Source organism: Echinops telfairi, unplaced genomic scaffold (genome assembly GCF_000313985.2).
Source record: "Echinops telfairi isolate 266 unplaced genomic scaffold, ASM31398v2 ScPeMD7_1713;HRSCAF=2227, whole genome shotgun sequence".
In the NCBI taxonomy this organism is placed as follows: Eukaryota; Metazoa; Chordata; class Mammalia; order Afrosoricida; family Tenrecidae; genus Echinops; species Echinops telfairi.
The window spans coordinates 16,425,769-16,444,415 of NW_022105611.1; the positions used below are offsets into that span (position 1 = coordinate 16,425,769).

Below are 18,647 nucleotides of genomic sequence, written 5' to 3' on the forward strand. Positions count from 1 at the left end.
TTGTTTTCTCCTCCAGATTGTTCATCCAATGAATTGGTATCTTGCTGCACCTCTTTAGTGAATTTTTTTCCTGCTCAGTGGATTGGCATTGCACATTTTCAGTGGTGCAGTTTGCGGTTTTCAATGTTGATGTAATTAAAATGATCCATTTTTTTCTTTTGCTGTTGTACTTTTGGTGTCACATGTATGAAATCTTAACCTAATCTAAGGTCATAAAGCTTTACACCTGGTTTCTTTTACGAGTTTTAAGGTTTTAGCTCTTACTGAGTTCTGTGTTTCATTGTTTGTTTTTATGCTGTGTCTAACTTTATTCTTTTCTTTTTAAATTTCTTTGGCCCAGCACTATTTACTGAAAAGACTGTTCTTTCCCCCATTGTCTTGGTACTATTATCAAAAATCAATTGACTATACTCTTTCTGATTAATGTCTGACTTTCAGTTCTTTTTCCTTGCCCTATAGATCTCTATCCGTAGACTAATGTCTCACACTGTTTTGTTTGATGCAACTTTGTAGTAAGTTTTGAAACCAGAAGGTGTGAGCTTGTTCACGTTGTTCTTCGTTTTGAGGATTGTGCAAGTCTTTCATTTGCTTTGTCCTTTTTGGTGTTATTATAAATGGAAGTATAGTTTTAACTTCCTGTTTGTCTGTTGCTTTTGTAGAGACATACAGTTGATTTTTGTGTATGCCTGTCACGTGTATCTTGCACCCTGTTGAACTTGTTATTTCTAATTGTTGTTGTTTGTGTGTATTGCTTAGGATTTTCTATGTATAAGACCATTAGGATCATGTCATTTATGAATAGGAATAATTTTGCTTCTTCCAAATCTAGTTCTTTTTCTTGTCAAAAGTTCTGGCTGCAACATTCGGGACAATGCAAACAAGAGATTGCAGGAGCAGGCACCCTTAGCTTGTTTCTGATCATCAGGAGGAAGCAGTAAGTATGGTGTTTGCTCTGGGTTTTTCATACATGCCCTTTGTCGGGCTGAGGAATTTTCCTTTTATTCCTTGTTTATCATGAAAGGGTATGAGGCCTTTTTTCTGTTGAAACGATCATCTCTCACTGTCATCGAGTTGATTCTGTTTTATAGTGACCCTATCGGACAAGGTAGAGCTGCCCCTCTGAGTTTCTGAGACTGTAACTCTTTACAAGAGTAGAAAGCCTCATCTTTCCCCTACAGTGTAGCTGGTGGTTTTGAACTGCTGATCTTCCACTTAGCAGCTCAGTATGTAGCCACTGCGCCATCAGGGCTCCTTGAACCCGCCTTTACTTCCAGCAGATTCTTCATCCCAATCACTTTTACTGCTGCTCATGCAGATTTTAAATCATTGAAAAGGCTTTGAATCTTTTCTTGTACGGAAATAAGGCTGAATGGGAACCATTTGCACCTGTTCTGACTACCTACAGATTTGATGTACTTCAGAATGAATCTCATGCATAATCCAGGGCCTGTGTAGGATTCAGGTCTTAGCGGTACATTGATTTCACGGATACTCATCGGGCCATTACTTCCAGGTATGCTTCAACCGTCTCTCCTATCCATTGACAAGGATACATTCACTGCTGAGTTGCTCAGAGTTGATATGGGGTATAAACGAGAGCCTAGATGCACACAAAACACTCGACACACACGAGTTATTTACAAAAGATAGGGCGGACATAACATCAGCTCCACTTTAGGCCCTTAATGTGTTCAAGCCAATTTTGTTAGGTGCCTTAAAACCTCATTTACTTTACCAATACTTCCCAGCAATCCCTTTATTCCTATTTGATGAATGAGGACGTTCTAGTTCAGAGAGGTTACGTGGGCAGACTCGGCAATCACAGCTAGGTCTAACTCTGGCTTCCATGTCTTTTCTATTATTCTTTGCTGCTTTGGGGAGAGAGATCTTTCTCCTGTCTCCCTCTCCCCTTGTTCTTGGAAACGTGGGTCACACCAGGCCATGGTCGGAAAGGATCAACTTTGCTCTTTTGGGCAGTCACAGCTTGTCCTCACATTGGAAGCAGGCCTGACACCAGAAGAGACTCCAGGTCTGCAACGAATACAGCCTCTGGTTATCCGGGTAGGGCTGGGCCACAGTGAGAGCACGCCTCTTAGAATAGCAGCGTTCTGATCTCAGGCCTGTAGACACCGTGGAGATTATTGAGTGTTGTCCCTATTTGATGGAGGAGTCTCTCCAGACGCTTGCTCTTCCTCACCAGAAAGACTGACGTCCTCTAAACTTCATCCTGCCGCAGGGAAAGGCTTGTCACTTTCCACTCTTCTCTGACGCTGTGCACCCTGCCGTCACCCTCAGGCAGATACACTTGTAATTCGTGGTATTTTCCTTGCTGTCATACGATGAGGGGCGTCACAGAGTTCATGGAAAAATGGAATGAAAACATAAGGAATTTTCCCACAAACATTTAAAAACCCATTTGTGAGAATTCTAGAAAGTAGAAAGGAAATACTGGGCAGAATGTCTAGCATCAGCTATACCTTTAACCTCATGGTGTGATTTCTATATTCTCATCATCTCACTCAAAATTCTTTTTTTATATAATCACAAATTTTACTTGCCCAGATCATTTGAGTTGTCTTTTCTCTTTAGTCCTCCGTAATTTTCCTTGACTTTGATGACCTAGCCACTTTATTTATTCATTTTTAAAAGAGAATGCATGAGGGAGGGACATGAGGGATGCTATTAGTACCCGGTCATAATGGTGCCCAAGGGTTTGCTGATATATAGAACTGTAAAAGGGACATGGGAGGTCAAGGAAAATTGCCACAAATACGTGGTCGGTGGGCGCTCAGTACATCATAGCTACAGGTGGGATTCCCAGAGTGGGAACCGGGCCATGATTGGGACACGGACATTGTGGTAGACCGGAGAGCAGGCCAGGTGACTCAGTCAGAGCATGACTCATTTTGAGACCCCCCAGTTCAGTGATCTCTATTAAGGGTACACCCAGGCAAGCCCCCACTGGAGACTGCCCCTCCATGGGCTGGGATGACTTTAGAAGAGTATCACCCAATGAGTCTGTAGGATGTCTGGTGTCTTCTCTTCGCTTGTTTCAGGTATGCATCTTTGGTAGGAAAGATTACAGAGCTGATGGTCCGTTCAGGTGGTGATTGGTTCTCTGTGTCCCATTCCTGTTGATGTTGACTTGGGTAATGTCTTAAGATCGTTTCTGCTTCTCCGCTGTGATGTTACTGTTTTCTGCTTTATTCCAAAGAACTAAACCCACTGCCCTGAAGCTGATTCTGACTCATAGAGACCCTTTGAGACAGAGTAAAACTACCCCTTTGGGTTTCCAAGAGCAAATATAGATATATTTGCAGTTGGCTCTCTATTTATTCATTGAATCATTTTATTGGTGGCTCTTACAACAATCCATACATCCATCCATTGTGTCAAGCACATTTGTACATATGTTGCCATCATCATTTTCAAAACATTTTCTTTTAAAACATTTTAAAAATCATTTTATTGGGGGGGTCCTTATAATATTTTCTTTCTACTTGAGCCCTTGGTATCAGCTCCTCATTTTATTCCCTCCCTCACTTATGAACTCTTGATAATTTATAAATTATTATTATTTTCATGACTTACACCATCCTTTGTCTCCCTTCACCCACTTTTCAGTTGTCCATCCCCCTGGGGGTGGATTATACATTGATCATTGTGATCTGTTACCCCTTTCTCTCCCCTCCTTTCCTCTAACCTCCTGGTATCGCTACTCTCATGATTGCTCCTGAGGGATTTATCTGCCCTGGATTCCAAGGGTAACTATTGAAAAGATCTGAAAGCCTCTACTTCCTCCCTAGGGGCAAGTAGCGGACTCTTGTTAGAAGCAAAGATGTGTTATCCATACAGGAGTTACACTTTTAGACACTTGCTTCTCAAGCTTCCTGATGCCAGAGCACAGGCAGTGACCTAAGTTTCACTAACCGGATGTACTCACGCTTGGAGAGAAGATCACAGCCAGTGTTGTTACCGGCAAGGTTGAGTTCCTGGCACAGAAGTGACATTGATGCTTGGGGTGTTGTGTTGAACTTGGATTCATGCCCATAAACAGCACTCTAGCATTTCAGTATTACAAGTGCAGGAATTCCTCACTGGAATGGTCCTTCCGTCTAGCTGTGTGCCTTTGAGAGTGTTAACCTCAAGTCTGTTTCTCCACCCTTCCCCAAACTTCTGTGGGTCACCTAATACATACCCTTTCAGTGAATTCATATTTTTTTTGCTTTATCAGAGGAGATAGGTTGCTCCTGTCTAAGACTTGGGTTGTACCATCCAGCCCTGCTGCCAATTCTTGTACAATAGTTTGATTGGGCAATGGCCAGTTCTTTTGTCTCTATTGTCTCTGGCTGCTTTTGCGTTGCAGAGGCAGAGTTGAGGCTGGGCAAGTCCCGTGAGGAGGACTGTCCTGTGCATGGTAGGATGGTTGGCAGAAGTCCTAGCCAGTTGTTTCAGCCGGGCTTCTCTGTACACAGCCAGATGTCTCCTGGGCAGCCAAATTTCCCTGTCCTTTCGAGAACTACAGTTCAGGTGACAGTTACCGCTGGCTCGGGCCAGGCTGATAGCCGTGCAGGTGGTAAGAACTCAGAGAATTGGAGATAGCGGGGGCTTCAGAAATCTCGTCATCTTTCAGTTGCATTTTGCCACGACCTCTGTGAAGCACCTTCGTGTACTGCCAGGAGAGAGTCGGCACGATCTGCTGACGTGTTTGATGTGTCGAAGGGGAAAGTGGCCTGAGGTCAGTGTCAGTTTCAGGCTTGAGAAACTAAACTTGTAGAACTGTCATTTCTTGGGAGGGGAACAACTGCAAAAAGGTCAGGTTTTGACCCGGTGCAGCCTGACTGTTGGTGAGCAGTACGCAGTTTAGGGTCTTCCTGCCCTGGGAAATGTGGGTAGGGTCTAGGGTCAGGAGCAGGTGTTCTTACCGATCTGTCCCTAGTGACGAGCGCTGTGTATGGCACGTGGGATGTATTCAGTCAGTGGGGACGAATGATTCCCAAGCATAACCCTTCCCCAGTATGGCTAGATGCGAGTCTCCTAAGCAGAACTCGGCCACAGCAGCACCGGCCAGCGCTCCGCCTTGTCCTCCTTTGGACGTTTGCTTCACGGGTCCCTTCATCAGGAATTCTCTACCTGATCTTCAGTCGGCATCCCTCTTGATGCAGAAAATCCGCTTTCTTCTTTAATACTCAGCCCCAGTTCTGCCCCCTCCTGGAAGTTCTCTCTACTTCTACACACAGACACCATAAATCTCTCGGTCCTCTGTGCTTTTTCGCCTTGTTTTTGAACTGCAAGTCTTTTTTTCCTTTTCCTTCTGATTTGTTGCTTTATGACTGACTGCTCCTAAACAGATCGAACCTGCCCCCCCATTTCTTTTCCTCTTGCTTATTTCCTTAATTACTGTCTTCGTGTGAGCTATTCTTACTTGTCCTCCACCTTATTTCCCAGAGGCCTTAATAAGCAACTGGCTCTGCCATTAATTACAAGAAAAAATGACATGTATTAGATTACTATTTTCAAACCCAAATCATCACCGCTGACTACTACTTCACTGGGATATCATACTATAATGCTCATTCCATAAATGTACTGTTCTTACAACTCTTTGTGGTTGCAAAAGAATAAAATAAGAACAACCACATTCAAACGCCGCATGCCCTGCCCCAGGAGCCACTGGTGAAATACGTAAACCCTCAGGTAGAATGTTACTGCCCAAATAACCAACTGTGCTAATTATTATGATCTGCCTGTATGTAGTGTTACCCGGGGTTTTAAATTCAAATGCCTACAGAGACAAGGGAGTGACCCACAAGAGCCTAGCTAGACCTAAGGTGACTACATAGACACAGCATCGCTAGCCAAGGCCCGTGGTGTAGAAGAAATGTTCGTGAATCATGTACTTTATAAAGCAAAACTCACTTCCACTGATTTCATTCTGACTCACATCCACCAGAGATAGGATTTCTGAGACGTGAGTCTTTCTGGAAACAGACGGCCTCATCTTTCTCCGGAGGAGTGGCAAGTGGCTGATGGATTTCAGCCACTGACTTTGCAGCCCATTGCCTGACCCACAGTGCCACCAGAGCTCCCTTTGGAAGCTAGCCAAACCAAGCCCGCTGTCAGCGAGTCGCTTCCAACTGAGAGTGACCCCTATATAGGCCTTCGAAGGCTGTGCATTTTCTTTTCTTTCTTTAATCATTTTACTGGGGCTCTTCCAGCTCTTAGCACCATCCATCCATCATCCATCCATCCATCCATCCATCCATCCATCCATCCATCCATCCATTGGGTCAAGCACATTTGTACATAGGTTGCCATCATCATTCTCAAAGCATTTCTTTCTATTTGAGCCCTTGGTGTCAGCTTCTCATTTTTTTCATGGCTTCACCCACTTTTCTGTTGTTTGTCCCCCTTGGGGGGGGGGCGTTTTATACGTCAATCATTGTGACTGGTTCCCCCTTCCTCCCCCACCTTCCCCCTTACTCTCTGGGTATTGCAACTCTCTTATTGGTTCTGAGGGGTTTATCTGTCCTGGATTCCCTGTGTTGCGAGCTCTTATCTTACCAGTGTACATGCTCTGGTCTAGCCGGACTTGTAAAGTAGAATTGAGGGTCATGATAGTTGGGGAGGAGGAAGCATTAAAGAACTAGAGGAAAGGTGTATGTTTCGTTGGTGCTAAGCTGCACCCTGACTGGCTCGTCTCTTCCTAGTGACCCTGGCTATGCATTTTCAAGGAAGGTGGGAAGCCTCATCTTTCTCCTGAGGAGGTGTTGGTAGGTTTGAACTGCTGACCTTGTGGTTAGAAGCCCAACACATAACCCACTGTACCTTGAGGGCTCCTTTTAAACACCAAGGACGACGCTAGTGCAAGGAGTGATTCCACTTGAAATAAATTCCATGCTAGCTTGTGTAAGCTTGGGCAAGTCAGTTGCTTTGCCACAGGATTTAATTTCTTTTTAGCATGTCCAGCTTGGCCTCTGTGGTGCTGGCCACCTCCTTTGGTTCACCCTTTTCATTTCGTTAGGTAACAGATTCCCCCCTTGATCATAAGCTGTTAGCCCTCAGTCATAAATAAGCCTGCTGGCATTTACCAATAAACCTCAATGTAATGTCTTGCGTTTCATCAAGACCTAGCCAAGCTTCGCCGAACTTCTCATAGGAGCACCGACCACTGAACTGGAGAAGAGAGTGAGCCAGCTAGTCAGCCCTTCATAACCAAACCATCCTTCCCTGCGCCTATCTTTTTATTGTGGCAAGAATGTAGATAATCCAACAGTTGCCGTTCAACCTTTTTTGCATGTATAGTCCAGTGACTTTAATTACAGCCACATATAATCATCACTACTTTGCATTTCCAAATTTCTTTCCCCTTAACAGAAGCGCAGTGTCCCCTAAGCCATGGCTCCCCGCGCCCTCCCCTTCTAGCATTTTGTTTTGTGAAGTAAAAGTCCCAAAGGGAGATGCTCGAGTTGGATTTGTCCTACTGAAGACCCGTTTCGTTGTCTCTTTGTCTGTCTTGTTTCGGCTGTTCAGTTTTCTGAGGCGGCACTTGCCGCAGTTTTAAATAGATCAGGCTCCCGGGCTGTTTCTAACTCGTTACCACCTGGTCCATCTTGACTCCTGGCAACCCCTGTGTGTCAGAGTCGAACTGTGCTCCGTTGTCTCTTAAGTGAGTGATTTGGGGTGGGGAGCGGGGGCAGGGAGTAAATGACCAGGCCTTTCTTCCATCACATACTTGGGTGGACTTGAACCTTCAGCCCTTGCATTAGCAGCCAAATGCATTATGGTTAGTATCACCCAGGGATTTCAGGCCGTTCCTAGGCTATCCATCCTGGATCTCCATCACCTAGCACAGGCAAAGGCACATGGTAGAAATGGAATCCACTTTTGGAGAGGTGGCGCACATGTTAGGAAGGAAAACTAATGTGGCACAGAGAGCTTGAAGGATGGGCGGAAGTCAGCAGGATGAAACTGAGCGAGCATGACATTAGAGCCCAGCGCTTTACCTTCCAAGGAAATGGTGACATATGGGCAGGCTGGAGGAGACCTGGCGGGCTGCTGTGCTTACGGCAAAACCATAGGTGGTTTTGGCTGCCTGAGCTCAATGTCAGCCAAAGGTGACTGAGGAGTGAAAGCAGCTCAGGCACAACGATTGACAGCACGAAGCACAATCAGAGATGATTGTCCCACTATGTTCTGTTTGGGATCAACTGCATGTTCAGCCTCCTCTCTCCTGGGGTCCCAGGACCTGACCTCTATTCCAAGTACGGTCTGAACGGTTGCCGGTCGGCTGTGAGGTAAGCATCGGATTCAGAGTGTTTTAGAAACCTCTCTAGCAGTGTCACAGCATGGCGCAGAAGCTGGAGCACAGGCCTGCAAGTCAGACGTGGGTTCGGATGGCTCAGCCGGGACCAGCTGCACAGTGTGGGGAGGGCGCTGCCTTCTCTTGCCCATTGCCGAGTGGTGCCGCCTTTCCTTGTAAACGGCAGCCTAATGGTGTGTTTGTTTCTTTCCATCTCCTCTTCCGATAGAGTGGCCCCGGTCATCACCATTCATCCTTTGCCAGACACTCCGAAATAATCTACTGACTTGTTTTCTTGTTCTCATCAACCACCACCACCACCCCCACTGCACACACACCTACTTTCCATTCTTGAGTCAACAGTAAATGATCTTTTAAAAATGTAATCTAGATCTTGTTTTCAAAGGTTTTCCAAAGACTTCTTACACTTCTAACAAAGCCCTAATTCCTACTCATGACCTGGAAGGGAGACCCTGCATAATTGGACCCCTGCTGTATTTATTTCTCCAGGCGGAGGAGAGATGAAGGGACAGGCTGGTCCCATAATAGCACCTCCAGACTTAGTGGTGGGTTGGTTTTGCGATGGGCTGCTAACTACCAGGTCCTCAGTTCGAAACTACCAGCCCTTCTGCTGGGGGAAAACGAGGTTTTCTACTCCAAAACAGATTCCAGGTCTCAGAAACCCACCGAGGCAGCTCCGTAGGGTCACTTTGAGTCCGCCTTGAATCAGTGGCAGTGCGTTTTGAGAGGGAGCATTGGAGGAGTCCCTGAGTGACAGGGATGGTAAATAAGCCTGACTACTAACAAATATTTCCGGGCCAAGCCCACAAGAAACGTTTTAAAAGGCAGGCTTGGTGATCTTCGTCCAGTAGGCCACAGTCTTGAATCCCCTATGGAGTGTGGCCGTACTCTGTGTGCTTGGGGTCACCACCACTGAGTCGGCTAGGCCACAGCCTACACCAAGGGAGCATCTGGAAAGTGCTATGCCTGCAGCGAGTGCTTTTCCTGCCCAGGGCTCATCTCAGAGGCTGGGACACATACAATAAAAGCACAGCACCCCACCCCACCCCACCCCCACCCCCCTGTCAATTCCAACTCCTGGCAATGACCCTATGCCTGGAAAGCCTTATGGGAACCGACCAAGAGGAAAAACCAAACTCACTGCTGCAGAGCCCATTCCAACTCACAGTGACCCCATGGGGCCGAGGAGAGCAGAAGTGTCCCGTGCGTTTCGAGACTGCAACTCTTTAAGGAGCACAAAGCCTCACCCTTCTTCTCTAGAGCAGCTGGCCTGGTGGTTCGCCTCCCAATCGGTAACACACCACATTGCCAGAGCTACCTCATCTTTCTCCCCAGAAGTGGCTGGTGAGTTTGAACCGGTAACCTTGTGGTTAGCAGCTCAGTGCCACCAGGTCCCTCTTGAGACAAATAGGTGCTTAATGTTTAAAAGCCGCGTCTGTGAAACCGCGTTCTCCCGGGGCAGGAGCGGGTGCGGTAGTACCTGCTTCCTCAGGCCGATGTGGGATAGCCCTGGGGCACAACACGGAGACAGTGGTAGCTGCTGCCCAGCGCTTTCCTTTGCCCACGGAGTGTTTTCCCTGGGCTATTAAAATTAGAACCTGACACCCTTTGGGGTGTGGGACGTGGGTGGGGGTGTGTGTGAAACCTGCTCAGCGAGAATTCTGGGAGCTCCGGCCCCTGGAGCCCTGGCAGAGGCCAGCTGCAGAAACAAGCCCCGGGAGCGCTCCGCCTTTGCCTCGGGGCGCAGCCTGCACGCCGACCGGCCCTGGAAAGCCTGGTTCCGGGGGCGGGGGGGAATTGCCTCCTGCTGGAGCCGGGAGCCGAGAGGAGCGCAGGGAGTGGGAAAGGACTTCCTCCGCCTCCCTCGCTCCTGGCTTCCCCGCCCCTTCTGCTCCGCCAACCCGCTGCGGCGCCCGGCTGCCGCCCTGCGAGGGCGCGAGCGTGCTGCACCTCGGGAGCTGGGGCGGCTCGGCTGCGCGGAGCCCGGCCCAGCCAGCGGAGCCCGAGCGGTGCGGACAGCGGGTGCCGCGCGGCCGTGCCGGCCGACAGCTGCGGCTCTGCGACCCAAGCGGTGGCCAGGGATGCCGGGGCCGGCTCCCCCCACCAGGTAATGCCTGCCCTGCCCGGGGCACGCGCCCAGCGGGGTGTGCTCGGCGGGAGTGGGGTGGGGTGGGTTGGGGGTCTGACCCTGCCAGCTGCCTCGGGAGTGGAGACTCAAGGCCCGGTCGAATATTTAGGGTGCTTTGCCTCCCCCATCTTTTACGAGGCCCTGCATGAGAGGAGGGGGCAGTGGGAGGACCCATCAGCCGAGCCCACCCAGGGGCTAGGCCTGCCTTGGAATCCGGAGCTCTGCCCGGGCAGGGTGTGTAGGGGAAGCTGCCATTGGGGAACTGCTTGGCTTCTGGGAAGCCCTGCTCCTCTGCCCGGTGGCCTGGGAGATGCTTAGGCTGCCTTGGCTCCATCTGCTCGCCCTCCGGACCGTGGAGCGTTTTTCTCCAGCCCTGGGTTGCGGAAGGGGCCGGGGTTGGGGGTTGGGGGGGGAGCTTTTCTGATGAACTGGAGGTGGGAGACTCCGTGTGCTGAGACAGCCAGCCTTTTTCCTGGTCTGAGCATGGAGGGGCTTGATAGCCCGTTTGTAACTGGCGTTCTTAGGCGATCAGACTGTTTTGGGACCGTGAGCAGGTGGGTTCAAACCCTAGTGGGAATCCCAGTCCCCTCACCCTGTAGGAGACAGAGGTGAAATTGGGAAGCAGACCTTGGCGTTCTATCTTCCAGCCAGGGTGCATCACTGGCTGGACTTCATGGGCAAGGCAGAGGCTGAGCGAACCGATCCTGGATGTAGGGAGATGAGGCTGTAAGAAGCAGGTCAAAGTGTGTGTGAGTGGTTTCCTCTGAACGGCTCACGAAAGTACTGTTTATAAAGCGAGGCTGGCTTCTCTGAACCCTTGCCTTTCTCTGCCAGGTCAATGATAAGCCGTGGGGGCAGTGTAGTGACTTAGTAACTATAATTTTTTCCCCTTCTGGGTGATCTGGGACCAAGACACACATGTCGAGTCTGATAGGAACCTCCCTAGATGATTTCAGGTGTTCCTGCACCTTTTCTTTTCTCCCCACTTCCCTGTCACCTTCTGGCTCCTGGTCATTTCCCCCAACCTGCCTCTGACCTACCTCTGCTCCTACCCCACAACTTCTTCTTGCTCTTGGCCCCTCAAGCTTCCCCTTTCTTATCTCTTCCCCTTCATAGCCACTTCTTCCTTCCCTCTTTTGGATCCTCTACTCCTGGTTAGGCTTTCTTCTCATTTTTCTCAGTTTCTGGCTAAGCCTTCTCTTATTAGTAGGTTACTGTTTGTTAAGGACCCTTTGCTGTGGTGTTTGTGAGAAACGGACACTCCCTGTTTCTTACATAACTCCCTTGCTTGTCGATTTCTCCCCTGCATTCTTCCCAAGCTCAAGCGATCTTTCTGTTTGGATTTGTCCTCCCTCTTTCCTGGGGGTCCAGCAGGTCGGCTGAGGGATTCATTAAAATGAGAAGGCAGAGGCTTGAGCAGGAGAGCAAGAGGGTCCCTCAGGGCTGTGCTGTGCAGAGATGCAGACCCCGGTGCATGAGAGGAATGGCTAGGAGAGGACTAGCGATCCCCTGGCATGCCTGAGGCTTTGCTCGGAGGAAAGGAGGCTGACCCAGGAATCCAGACAAGAAGAGAGGAAAAGCTGTGGGAGTCCCCAACTCATTCACGGCCACCATTGACTTGATTCTGACTCATAGTGATCTGTTAGGGCAGAATAGATTCACCCTTTGGGTTTCTATTTCCAAGACTGTCAATCTTTTGGGGAGCAGATTGCCTCGCCTTTCTTATGCTGAGCAGCTTGAGGTTTTGAACTGCTGATCTTGAGGTTGGCAGCCCAATGTGCAATCCACTACACCACCAGGGCTCCATTCACCAAATTCACACCATCAAATTGATTCCAACTCACGGCTACTCTGTAACACAACAGAGCCAGTCACCCCTTTGAGTTTCTGAAGCTGTGAATTTTTGAAGGAGCACAACTTAAGTGCCATTGAGTTGATTATGACTCACAGGGACCCAAAGGACAGAGTAGAACTGCCTCGGTGGGTTTCTGTGACTGTACCTGTATGTGGGAGTAGAAAGCCTCATCTTCCTCAAAGCAGCTGGTTGCGTTGAACTGCTGACCTTGGGTTCACAGCCCAACACATAACCCACGATGCCACCAGGGCTCTTAAGAGGGATCATTGGGCTAGAGTTGGGGGTCATGGAGGGACCTGGAGAGTCCTGGGGGAGAAGAGTGTGACTTGATGGGAGCAGGGGTGAGTGTGGAGGGAGTGGCAGGGGAAGGACTACCGTGTAGGGTGAGGGAACCATGCAGGTTAATTCTCCTCCCCTCTGCAGGGTCAATATTTGAACTGTTTATTTCTACCCAAAACACATTTCTTAAGTATGTGCCTGAAGCAGGTGAATGAGAGGGGAAACAGAGATGAGACAAGGTGACCGTTTTCCTGGTACCCACGACCTTTTTGGAACGTGAAATGCAAATCCATACAAAAAACTCTGAATAAGACATCCATCTATCATCAAACATTCCCTGAATCAGCTGCTCCACGGTGGTGATGGTGCTGGGGTTTCAAACATGGAAATCAGACTCAGTGTCTGTCCTCCAACTAGTGCAAGTCAAGGAGTGTGGGTACCTGTGACATTCAGTGGTCAGGAGTTAGGGGCAGATTCAGAGGAGTATAGTGATGCCGAAGAGAGGGACTTTGGGTTCAAGAAGTCAAACTGGAGCAGGAACCTAGACTCAAATCTTCTTTAAGGTATTATCTATTCTCTACGCCATGTTAACGCCTAACCCCATGTCTACATATAGTGTAAAGCATTCTCTCCCCCCACCCATCAGTTTTATTGAGCTAAAAATCACGTACCGTACACTTCCAGAGTTCAGTCTAAGGCAGCGGTTCTCAGACGACCCTTTTACAGGGGTCGCCCAATTCAGAACAGTAGCAAAAATGACAGTGATGAAGTAGCAACGAGAAACATTTTATGGTTGAGAGTCACCACAACATGAGGAATGGTATGAAAGGGCTGCGGCATTAGGAAGCTTGAGAATCACCAGCCTGAGGACGGAAAGAGCTTATATTTACATCACCACAGTCAGTTCCTTGTGTTCTCTTCTTGGCCCGTCTTTTGGGCCGTACTCTAGATCCTGCTGGGTAGAAACAAGAAAAGTTCCGTGTGATAGATCCCGTCAGTGGATAAACGCTCATTACCTTGGAATGGAAGCAGGTTTGGTTTCTGTTAACTTCTGGCTCTGGGCCACTTGGGTGGCTTGGTGCTGAGCTCCCTCTCTGAGTCACCCCCCACCCCCACCCCCATTTCTTCAGTTCCATTTCTGGCGGGCTGTAGCATCCAGAGACCAGATAGAGCTAAGCAAAGCATTTGACTTCCATTGGCCTCTGTCCAAGGGGGCTGAACATCTCTGAGGGCTTGGTGAGGGTCCGCCGGAAGAATGTGGATGGCAGTGCTGGGTGAGCTGTAAAGCTCCCTGAGGATGTTGCTCAGGTTGGTCCCACGGGCATTTCCAGGGCTTGGAAAATGCTTGGGTGCTGCAGCCGGCATGGAGTGCCCAGGGTTGCTGACTGGTTAGCTTCTCACTGGGGCCTCCATCTTCATGAGTCAAGGCCAAGGGCAAGGCCAAGGCAAAGCCTCAGTAGAGAAGGCTTTTGGGACTGGTGGTAGAGCCCCATGCCCTAAACAGAGGCCGAGAGGTGTAGTGATTTGTTTAAGATCACATAGTTCATGGCTGGCTGCTATACGATGAGAAAGGAGCCTCGGCGGTGCAATGGTAAAGTTGTCGGCTGCTGATGGAAAGGTTGGTGGTACAAACCCATGCAGGCGATCCACTCTGGTCAAGCCTACGGCTTAGAAAACCTTATCCGGGGGGCTGCTCTTCTCTGTACATGGGGTTCTTGTGAATCTGAGTCTCCTCCGTGCCACCCAGCAGTGACATTCACAACATAAAATAAAGAGTGGTTATTTCTTAGTGAAACGTTGTGGTACAGCAGACACAAGTGGGAGTTTCAAAGTAGACTGAGCTCAGTTCAAATCCTGGATCTACCAATGACAGGTTGGGAACCACTTTAAGCTTCCGGTATGACATGGAAGATACTGATGTTTACCTGCAGGGCTTTGAGGGAAACCTGGGTAGTGCCGGTGGTCAAGCTCTTGAGTGCTCATCAGGAGGCTGGTGGTATGGTGTGGGTTACCAGACACCCGAGGGAGAAGGAGGTGGATTTACAGCCTGGGAAGCCCTATGGGGGCAGTTCTTTGTCGTATAGGGTCACAAGAGTCAGAAGCAACTCGATGGCAGTGGGTTTGATTTTAGGAAGGGTTTTTATTAAGGCTTAAAAAAGAATGATAATAGACAGAGAGAATAGCTGTCATTTTTCTTAGCCTGAAAAATTATGCTCTGAAGTCACCTTCTCCAGAAAGGCTCCCCTGGTCCGAGGCTGTCAGGCACCTCTGGCCTCTCGCGACACCGTGTGACTCTCATCCCACTCAGTGTCGCTCCCATGCTGCACCGTCCGGGTGGTGCCTGCCATTCTGTTGTTCTCTGAGGTCAGTTTTTGAGAACACACACAGCCTGGTGAATCTTTTTTTTTTTTTAATGGTTCAATCATTCAATCATATCAAGGAGAATTGTACAGGCATTGCCACATCAATGTTAAAGCGTCTCTCCCCACTCGCCCTTGGTTACATCACCTTTAAAATGAGTTGTACAATCACAGTCAGTTCTAGCGCTCCCTCCTCTCTTCATTATTCACTCCCTGAATCCCTATTCCCTCCCTATCACCCACCCCCACCCCTGCACTCCCTATCACCCCTTGTGTCATTTCATATCATTATGTATCATCCACTCCTCCTGTCCTAGTGAAACTTGATGTTGACTGAGTACCGTGCAAGCCCTGGTGAGCCCATGGGGTATACCTTCATGAAGACCACAGAATCCATTGATCCTCGTAGCGTCTTAAAAATCGTGATCGGTGCTGAGAAAACCAAGAGCTCTATTTTGGTGATGCTACGTGCGAGGGCCTGACGAGAAATGCCGGTGGAGTTGTCTCAGGGAACGCCGCAGGTCTGAAAGAGGTGTTTGGACCAGAAGCAGAGGCTCGGCGTCGTTGGCATACAGATGGCGTGTCAGGCTGTGGGAATGGAGGAGACCACCTAGGGGAGAGTGGCGTGTGCGCGGAAAGGAGAGTCCTCCCCTTGGGCATTTAGAGGCTGTCTAGACGGGGCTCGTCTGAAAGGAGGGGGGGGCGGTAGACAGAGACAGAAGGGAAACCTGGTGAGGATACTTTCCCAAAAGCCAGGTTAATAGAGCCTTTGGAAAAGAGTGCTGTGCTACATGGAGTACTGCCGGGAGACTAAGTTCAGGTCAGAAAAGTAGCTGTTCAATTTGGCAGTGCGGAAATGGCTGGTGGCCTAAACAAGAGTGCTTTTGGTGCAGTGATAGGGTGTGAGTTGACAGGCAGAAAGGAAGGAAGCAGGGAGAGTGTAAGTATATGATCCTTTAGGACATTCAGCAACTGCAGTATGGAGTCACTTAGGAGATCGTTGAGGACAGCGATCCCCAAACTAGCCTTTTGCACATTGAATATTGGAAAAAGAGAGAGGTAAGGGATTTGATGGCTTTTTAGGTTTGTGTGATTTTGAGAGATATGGTTAGGTAAAGAAGACAGGAGGGAGCTGATGGAAAGTGGATCGGAACTCAAATTGAAGTCTGGAAGTTCTTGACCAAGCATACTAGAAGTTCTTGACCAAGCAAGCTACAGGGATAGAAAGTTGTGTGTGGGCTACATATAATTCATTCCTCATATTGGAGTTATGCAGATTTAGGGGGTAAGGTCCAGGATGCAACTTGGGGGCTGGAAGTCGGAAAGTGGAGTGGCCAGGCTCATGGAGTCACCCTGACTGGGAAGTACAGGGGCACAGAGAGTGGCTGAGGAGGGAAAGCCTTTGAGTGACTAGTTAGGACTGCAGGAAGTGGAGGCCGCTCAAAACTACAGGGTCTCTTGGAGAGGAAAGGGGAAACGTGGTCTGGACATGGCTCTGGAAATTCAGCACCACACCACTTGACAAGGCTTCGGAGCTACTTCTTCTCTAGGTGATCCCAACCCCCAAATCCAGGCCCACTGCCTGGAGTCCATTCCAACTCATAGTGACCCTGTCAAGATTTCATTTCAGGCAAGGAGGCCAAAGGCTGTGGGGTCAGGAGAAGGGGTGGGGTTTTGTCAGACTGGGGGTACACAGAAAAGTTTGGGGATGAGAGTTCGGGTGATCATGAATGACTGAAGTAGGTGGGCACTAAAACCAAAACCATCGAGTCGATTCAGACTCGTGGGATTTCTGAGACTGTAAAACTTTACAGGAGAGGACCTAATGTCGGGGGTTTTAATGGTGAGAAAATGTTTTGAGAAACGATGTACAAATGCGCTTTACACAATTGATGTGTGTATGGATTGGGATAACAGTTGTATGAGCCCCTAATAAAATGTTAAAAAAAAAAAACAAAAAAAACTTTACAGGAGTAGATAGGCTTCTCTCTCTCCCAGTAAGGCTGGTGGGTTTGAACTGCTGACCTTGTGAGTCGCAGCCCAACACTCCACCATAGCTCCACCAGTTAAAGTCGTCACTACCTCTAAGCAAGGGGAAGGCAGTCCCTTTCTGGGCCGTACTTCTCTGCCCCTGAGAGAGGCAGCCCTGGCGGCAGTGTGAGAATCGTGAGTTCAGGTGGAGACCCGCTGGCAGGTCTCCTCTCCATCTGGGAGACAGGAGAACCAATGCCAAGCAGCCCTGTGGTTTATTCCGGCTCTCCGATGCTAAGGTCAGCTGGTTTCAGTGCTGGCTTCAGGTCATCCAGTGGGAAGTCTGGAGGTTTGGAGCTTAAAGTTGGTTTTGCGTTGTTCTTTTCTTCCCTTAAGAATACAGCTAAACTGGGATTTTGGGTCAGGAATGTCCCAAGATTTTATAGAGGACTATAAGCTCTGTAAGTAGTCGTCTCTACCAATAACTTTAGAGACTGTGTAGGGGTGAGTAAGAGGGAGGAAAAGATGTAGGTGATGGGGTGGGAGGGGGCAGGGTGGAGAAATGTGGAGCCAATCTGGGTGAACTTGTCTCTGACGTCGTCTCTCTGCCCTTTCCACTGTGCTGCCTCTCCTACTGCAGACCTGCAAGGCCCAACCCCTCGATTTATTCTGCTTCAAGAAAGCATGCTTTTAGGAGAATCGAATAATTAGAAGACGGTCAAGGCCTCAGGAGCCCCGACAGCGTGGTGGGTTACATGTTGGGCTTCTAATCACAGATCAGCAGTTCGAACCCACCAGCAGCTCTGCAGGGGAAAGGTGAGGCTTTGCTGCTGAAAAGATTAACAGCCTCAGCAGCTCACTAGGGCCGCTCTGCCCTGTCCTTAGGGTCCCTGTGGGACCAGGTGGACTTGATGGCAGTAAGTTTGAGTCAAGGCTTTGAGGCAGTGGGGGTCAGAGCAGACTTCTCACCTGCACCTGGGAAGCTTGAGTTCCTCTCTGAGCCAGTGCGTGGAGGCACCGCCACCACCTGCTGGCCATTGGCAGGTGTGTGTTGCTGGAAGGCTAATCAGGTTTCGGTAGAACTGTCAGATTAAGACAGACGTGGGCGGAAGGCCTGGGGATCTGCCTCTGAAGATCAGACAGTGATAACCTATTGAAAATCGCCCATGAAATCATAATGGTCCAGTTCTCCTGTGCACAGGGTCACTCTCAAGTGGATGGGTCAGCTCAATGGCGGGCAACAGCAATGACGTCACGGCTGTTACCACTGTTTCATTGTGTGATTGCCAATACATTGTATACCCTAGCTGGCATCAAGGTTCTGATCTGTCAAATAAAGGTTTGGAATGGACAGCCTTTTAGAATCCTTCCAGTTTCTGTGTTATTTTCCTCGAAACCAGGCTGCCTCAGTGTGTGAACCCTCTACCACCTACGTGATGTGTGCCATGCCTGTGCCGGGAGGACCCAGGGCCATGGTGGTTCACCAGACTCGGTCTCATCTCTCGAGCTGTCCTTCGTCTGGTGAGGACAGGCATGAGTTACGGCTGATGGGATGGGATGTGAAAACTGTTGAATAAACGTATGCATAAAATGCGGTTTGTTCGGATGCCATTCCTGCTGATGCAGAGGAGATGCGCTTTATATGGGATGGAAGACAACACACTATCCAGTGATAGAGTTGTTTGATACAGAATGAAGCAAGCAAAACAGTTGCCGTCATACCAATGCCAA

The 18,647-nt window shown here is 49.1% G+C and overlaps 1 protein-coding gene across 4 annotated transcripts in view; it reads left to right on the forward strand.

Annotated features, from left to right (window-relative positions):
- The window catches only part of PAK1 (p21 (RAC1) activated kinase 1), a 153,033-nt gene that overhangs the window by 66,412 nt on the left and 67,974 nt on the right, over positions 1–18,647 (forward strand). The window contains exon 1 of one of the 4 annotated variants that reach the window (XM_045293064.1): positions 10,340–10,430. The exons of 2 other annotated variants lie outside the window; for them this stretch is intronic. The gene's annotated coding sequence lies outside the window, so the exon portion shown is untranslated. Of the gene's footprint in view, positions 1–10,339; positions 10,431–18,647 lie in introns of those variants that run through there. One more of the 4 variants, XM_004708847.2, reaches the window with a different exon arrangement.